This window comes from Nannospalax galili, unplaced genomic scaffold, assembly GCF_000622305.1.
Source record: "Nannospalax galili isolate Female #2095 unplaced genomic scaffold, S.galili_v1.0 scaffold44, whole genome shotgun sequence".
NCBI classification, from domain to species: Eukaryota; Metazoa; Chordata; class Mammalia; order Rodentia; family Spalacidae; genus Nannospalax; species Nannospalax galili.
Window position 1 is genome coordinate 7,985,095 of NW_008355789.1, and position 5,746 is coordinate 7,990,840.

Below are 5,746 nucleotides of genomic sequence, written 5' to 3' on the forward strand. Positions count from 1 at the left end.
CTTATTCTCTATGCTTTGACCATTTGTGACCTGTGTTCCTGGTTCTCTGTTGCATGAGGGAGCTTCATTGATGAGAGTTGACAGATGTTCTGTTTACCCCTTGTTCTATGTTCCATTAGCCTTAGGTGTAGAGGTTGCATTGTCGACATGCCACTTAGGATTGGGAAATTCACAGACAATATCTGTGTATGTCCAGTTATGGAACTCTGTAATAATCTCTGTCTGTTGAAAAAGAAGTATCTTTGATGAGTGGCGACTGGGATACTTGTTTATAAATTTAAGGATCCATATTTCGCACATGGTAAGAAATTATAGCTGTCTAGGGATGTGAAAGCCTTGGGGTTCTCTCTACAATCTATTACCTCTCCACCCACATGTATTTAGCTAGGCTTACAGTACCACACATGAGTTTCCTCTCATTGAGTGGGCCTGTCCAGAGATAGGAATTTCGAAAGAATAAATAAGAAAAAGAAGGATAAAAAGAAAGCAGTGTGGGGCTGGAGCAGTGGCTCAGCAGTTAAGAGCACGGACTGTTCTTGCAGAGGACCGGGGCAGGTGCAGTTTCCACCACCTCATGGCGGCTAACAATCATCCATAACTCCAGTTCCAGGGATCTCTTCTCACCTCCACGGGCACTGCACAACACCAGTGTCCTTACACACATGCAGGCAATCCACTCATACACATAAGATAAAAACATGAAATATTTGAAGAAGCAATGGAAAAAATGAAAAGAGAGGAAAAGGGAACGAGAGAGAGAAGGGCAGAAAGGAGAAAGGGAGGGAGGGAGGGCAGAAGAGAGGAGGGGATGAGGAGAAAAGGAAGAAAGAGAAGGAGTGAAAGAAAAGACCGCCCGAGTCCTTGCTCGGCGGCAAACAGGGCTCTGAGCATCTTACGTGGGTGAACTGAGGAGAAGCCTGCAGCATGGAGACCTCCTATCAACTGCCTAAGGTCAGAGTGCCGGAAGTTGGCAAGCCCTGAAGATTAGGGTCTTGGGCCATCCTTGGAGCCTGCATAGGTATTTGTGATCTACCTTCCGTTTGCTTTATGGCCGCTGAATTGATGCCTTCAGGAACAGCAGTGTCCCAGAGCGCCTCTGTCTTTCCTCCTGAGCTGCCCCTCGAGGGACATCCTCATGAGGTTTTCAAGGACCTTCACTGCCCTAAACAGGCAGTGGGAGTGTGTGGTCCAGGGAACCCCAAGCAGAGTACCTGTTGGAGGCCAACTTGCATGACGAGAGTTACAAGAGTTCACCTAGCGGAGCCTCTGCCACACCCGAGCTGTGACACAGATGTTTATAGATAGGTCACTTCATGGCTTCAATTGCCTGGACCCCCATCTGGAAAATGAGAGCTATAGTCAGTTGTCCCTACCCACCTCAGAGGAGTCTCCTGACCCCAAAGTCATTTATAAACCTTAAGGAGAAAGCCAGGAAGAAACTGAAACACAAGTTCTCTGTTGCTTAATTTTATGTCACTATTTTTGAAAAAATAAAAAGACTGGGAGACCTCTAGAGAAGGCCTAAGTTTAGGGTGAGGATGCTGGAGAGACTCGAGAGAGGAAGATTTCATAGATGAGCTGGCTGTGGGTAGGGAAAGGGGTGGATCATTTGGGAAGAATCAGAAAGGGTTCAGAGAACAGTTGTTCCTTTGAGGACAAGTGGATGGTTACATTCATTCAATTATTATGTGGTGTTCTATGTACCAGGTACGAGGGTACAGTGGCTCAGGGAGCTGAACCAGGCCCATTCCTCAGAAAACCTGCAGTGGAAAGTTAGACGCTGAAGAAATGCATGCTGAATTCAAATACGTATTTGTAAAATATGGTACATACTATGAGACAATTTTCTGTAAGACAGGAAGTCAGAATCGGGTAGTTGGGGCATTCTGAGGGATGGGTCCACATGTTTTCATTCCTCCTCCCCTACCACTCTCGATTTTCCATTCACAGTCCTGACATCTGTGCTCTCTGCAGGTTGCTGGTGTTAGGACTGAAGGAGCAATCCTCTGGACACACAGTATACACACATAATCTGTGTGCGGTGCAGGGGCCTTCGTTGACCATCCTCTGCAGCCTTCCTGAATGGCTCTCTGCACTTCCTGACAGTTCCAAGGACAGACTGTGACAGTTCATCACAAGACAATGCCCTGTGCAGGTGGCACAGGTAAGAACACCATGCCAGTGCTCGAACCTCCCACCACCTCCAAGGCTACTGCTGTTTATCTGTTTGGAATAAATATGAAGGCCACAGCCCCACCTCAGCGCTTGCTAACTTCCTTCCGCTGCCCGGCTCCATGCACTCAGGCCTCCCCAGGTTCCCAGGGGTGGAGAGAGGAGAGAGCCTTCCTGCCTTCTAAATCCTTCCTTCCAGGGCTACAAGGCCGTGCTGGCTTATGCCTGGGATTCTCTTCACTTTCCTCTCCCCCCCTTCTCTCCTCTCCTTTCCATTTCTCTTCTTTGGTCTTTTCCTTTCAATATCTGGCCTCATCTCATTTCTTTTCTTTGTTTAGTTACTTAGTTAGATTTGCGTCAATTATGCATAATTCTGCACTGGACATTCTCACACCCGTGTATAATGCGTTTCCTCATCTGCACCCCATTTCCTTCTCTTGTCCCACCCCACCCCTGCTGATCCCCTTCTTCCCAACTTTCCCTCCTTTCCATCTTTATGTCTTTTGTCATGAACCAATGAGCTCAATTAGGGTTGCTTATAGGAGCATGCCTGAACAACGACCCAGTGGCTGCCCCACCTCCAGCAACTATTAGTTTTGAGACAAGGTCTTGCTATGAATCCCAGGTTGACCTTGAACTCCAGATTCTCCAGCTTCGGCCTCTCTTGTTCTTGGATAACAGGTGCACACTACTGCCTAGTTCATCTTCTGCCACCTGGAAAGTGGCCATACCCCTTTACAGCCAGTCTCCTCCCGATACCTCCTTTTCATCCTTCAACTTTCCACTTAACCTTCAGCTACTTGGAGGCCTCTGCTGGCCCCACCTGAAGGAACTCTCCTACCCCACTCCTGGGCCATTCTTCCAGAGACCCTGGGTAGTTTGTTCCTGATGGTTATTTCATTCATATATCTATTTCTGTTTGTTTTTTATTTTGTTGTGTTTTTTTGATACAGTCTTGCTATATGGCCTTTGCTGACCTGGAACTCCTTATGTAGACCAGGCTGACCTTAAACTTGTAGCAATCTTCTAGCCTCTGTCTGCCAAGTACTGAGATGACAGTTGTGTGGGACCAAACCTGACTTATTTGTTCTGTGGCCTCTAAACACTATAAGCTCCATGAGCGAAAGGACATGGTGTTCAGCTATGCTTTTGTAATCCCAGAGCACTGCACTGCCCTCAGCAAATTTATTAAATGAATGGATGGGTGGATGGATGCGTACGTAAGCCGTACGGCTTCCTCCTTAACAAGTTACTGTTGGCTCATGACTGATTCAGAAATTATTTCAGCACTTAATTAGCTCACAATGATAAGCCCCAAGACTTGTATAAGCCCCCTACTATGCACTTATGAAGCACTTACTGTGTGCCATGCTTGTTCCAAGTCCTTTACGTGTAGTCATTTAATCTCATGAACATCCTGTATGCAAAGAGCTATTGTTGTGGCTTTAAAGATGAAGAAAATAGGATACAAACGGGTTAAATAACTTACCCCAGCCAGCCTTTGGACACAGAAGGACCCAAGGTCTTTTGCCAGGCTGAATAATACATACTGTAAGCAGTCACATGAAAGAGGCAGAGACGTGGTCCGCTCAGGGTTCAGGGAGGTCAGGCATCCAGGGCAGATGTAGGTCTAACCCACCCTCAGGAAACCAGAAATAGAAGCAGTATTCACCGGAAGTCCTACATCTGATCCATTGTGAGTAACCACCGGAAACAGCCTTTTAATCGCAGACCAATTGTTTCCAGACCTCGAAAGGGAGATGTGGTCAGATGGGGAGCAAGAGGTCACTCGAGTAACGGTGCAAACCAGATCACCAGTACTTAAGGCCTGGCTGAGTTGTCCCCCCACCACGCGATGCCCAGAACACACTGGAAACCCAGGCTTCTAACAGATGGGCCTGAGCGCACCCGGGGACGGTCCTCCCAGCCCCAAGGCTCTTGGGGAGACCTGCAGTTCCCAACAGTGGACGGTAGGTGGCAGTGGGTCGTGAGAAATGTCGGTCCTGTTGGCCGCGTGGAGACCCAGCCTGGAGAAAAACGTGGCTGGGCTCCGGCCGGGCGAAGGGAGCCGCGCCCCCGGGGTGGGCGTGGGGCCGCGCTGCCCCGGGCGGCTCCACTGGTCCCCGAGGACCCGGCCGGACTCTGCAGGGCTCCCAGCATCCCCGCGGCCTGCCGTCCCGGGGAGTTCCCAGGGATGCTGGGCACGTGGGGAGGGCCCGGCCCGCCGCCTCCCCAGACCTGTGCCCGACGTGGGCATGCATTGGATCAGAACCTGCGTTCACTTTGTTTTAATCTAAAGAAGAGACTGCCTTTCAGGGAGGTCAAGGGACGTGGCTGCGGCCACTTAGCCCTCGCCTGGCTGGGCAGAGGTGACTGACGAGGACAGTGGTGCTTTTTCCCACGGTGCCACGCCACACGGGGCTCCCAGGTGGGGACACCTGTTCCAAACCCAGCCTCTGGTCTGCGCTTACAGCGAGGATCTGACCCTGCCCTGGTGCTCCAGGCATTCGGCTTTGACGGTTTCAATGCAGGGTCCCCTGAGTCCCCTGCTGTGCCCGGGACTCGGCCTGGCCTGCGGGAGTACCTCGGCATCAGTCTGCCCAGGAGGCGTCTAGCCTTCCAGACATGCCTCTGTTCACCTGCTCAACCCCTGCCATCACCCCTTCCCCCACTCCCACCGTGAAGGCACCTTTTCTTCGGGTTGGCAGCATACATACAGTCGCCCTAAGGCAGGTAACAGAGCCCGGAGGCCTCTGGGAGGAAATGTGTCAGAAGGTGCAGAACCAGTGCCTGGTGAGCCTGGCCTTGAACCCAGGGCTCCCTGGCCAGCTCGCCTCTGACCTCCTGGCAGCCACTACTGCTGCTGGAGCCCGAAGGCGTCAGCCAGGAAGAGCTGCATCCCCCGTGCCTCTTCCTGTTTAGTCGCCAGGCAAATTAATTCACGCTATCTTTACATTATGTATAATGCTGCATGATTTTATTTTGCTTCAATCCCGAAATCTTTTACAGTAATTAGTAGCCGAGTAAAATATAAAAATTAATGCAATATAACACTTTAATGGTAATAATACACCATCCTGTCTAATTAATAAAATCTGTTGTTTCCAAGCACGATTATTTATTTGACAAATTGATAGCACACATCCTGTTCATACCCTCTTTCCCAGCTCCCATCCTTTCAGTTTATTGAATAAAATTGTAGCAGGAAAATAAACAGATTGTCTTCTGACCTGACAAGCATGTGAGAAATAAACCTCTCACTCATACAGCCCTAATTGTTCTCCGCACTATTCCCTAACAGGCATCCAGAGTGGTTAAAGATGAAGCCTGATTTCCTCTCCTCTATTTTTTAAATTTAATTTAAATTTTTATAATGTGTCTTCATATTTTAGGGAATCTAGTTCTCCTGTCTCCCTGGGGGCTAGGAATGTACTTGGGTGTGACCAGTTTGAGAAGAGCTTTGTCACTGTGAAGAGGGATGGATTCAACAACACAGGGATTGTTCCTACTTTGCAGAGAGATCACAGCAGAGGTCTTAGACTGCCCCAGCTGTCTATTAGAGAACATGGGCGTC

At 49.4% G+C, this 5,746-nt stretch overlaps 1 long non-coding RNA gene across 1 annotated transcript in view; it reads right to left on the minus strand.

Moving 5' to 3' along the window:
- The window catches only part of LOC115067737, a 47,466-nt gene extending 43,558 nt beyond the window's left edge, over nucleotides 1–3,908 (minus strand). The window contains exon 1 of the long non-coding RNA XR_003847102.1: nucleotides 3,662–3,908. This is a non-coding gene — a long non-coding RNA (uncharacterized LOC115067737). The remainder of the gene's footprint in view (nucleotides 1–3,661) is intronic.
- Between the last annotated feature and the right edge of the window lie 1,838 nt (nucleotides 3,909–5,746).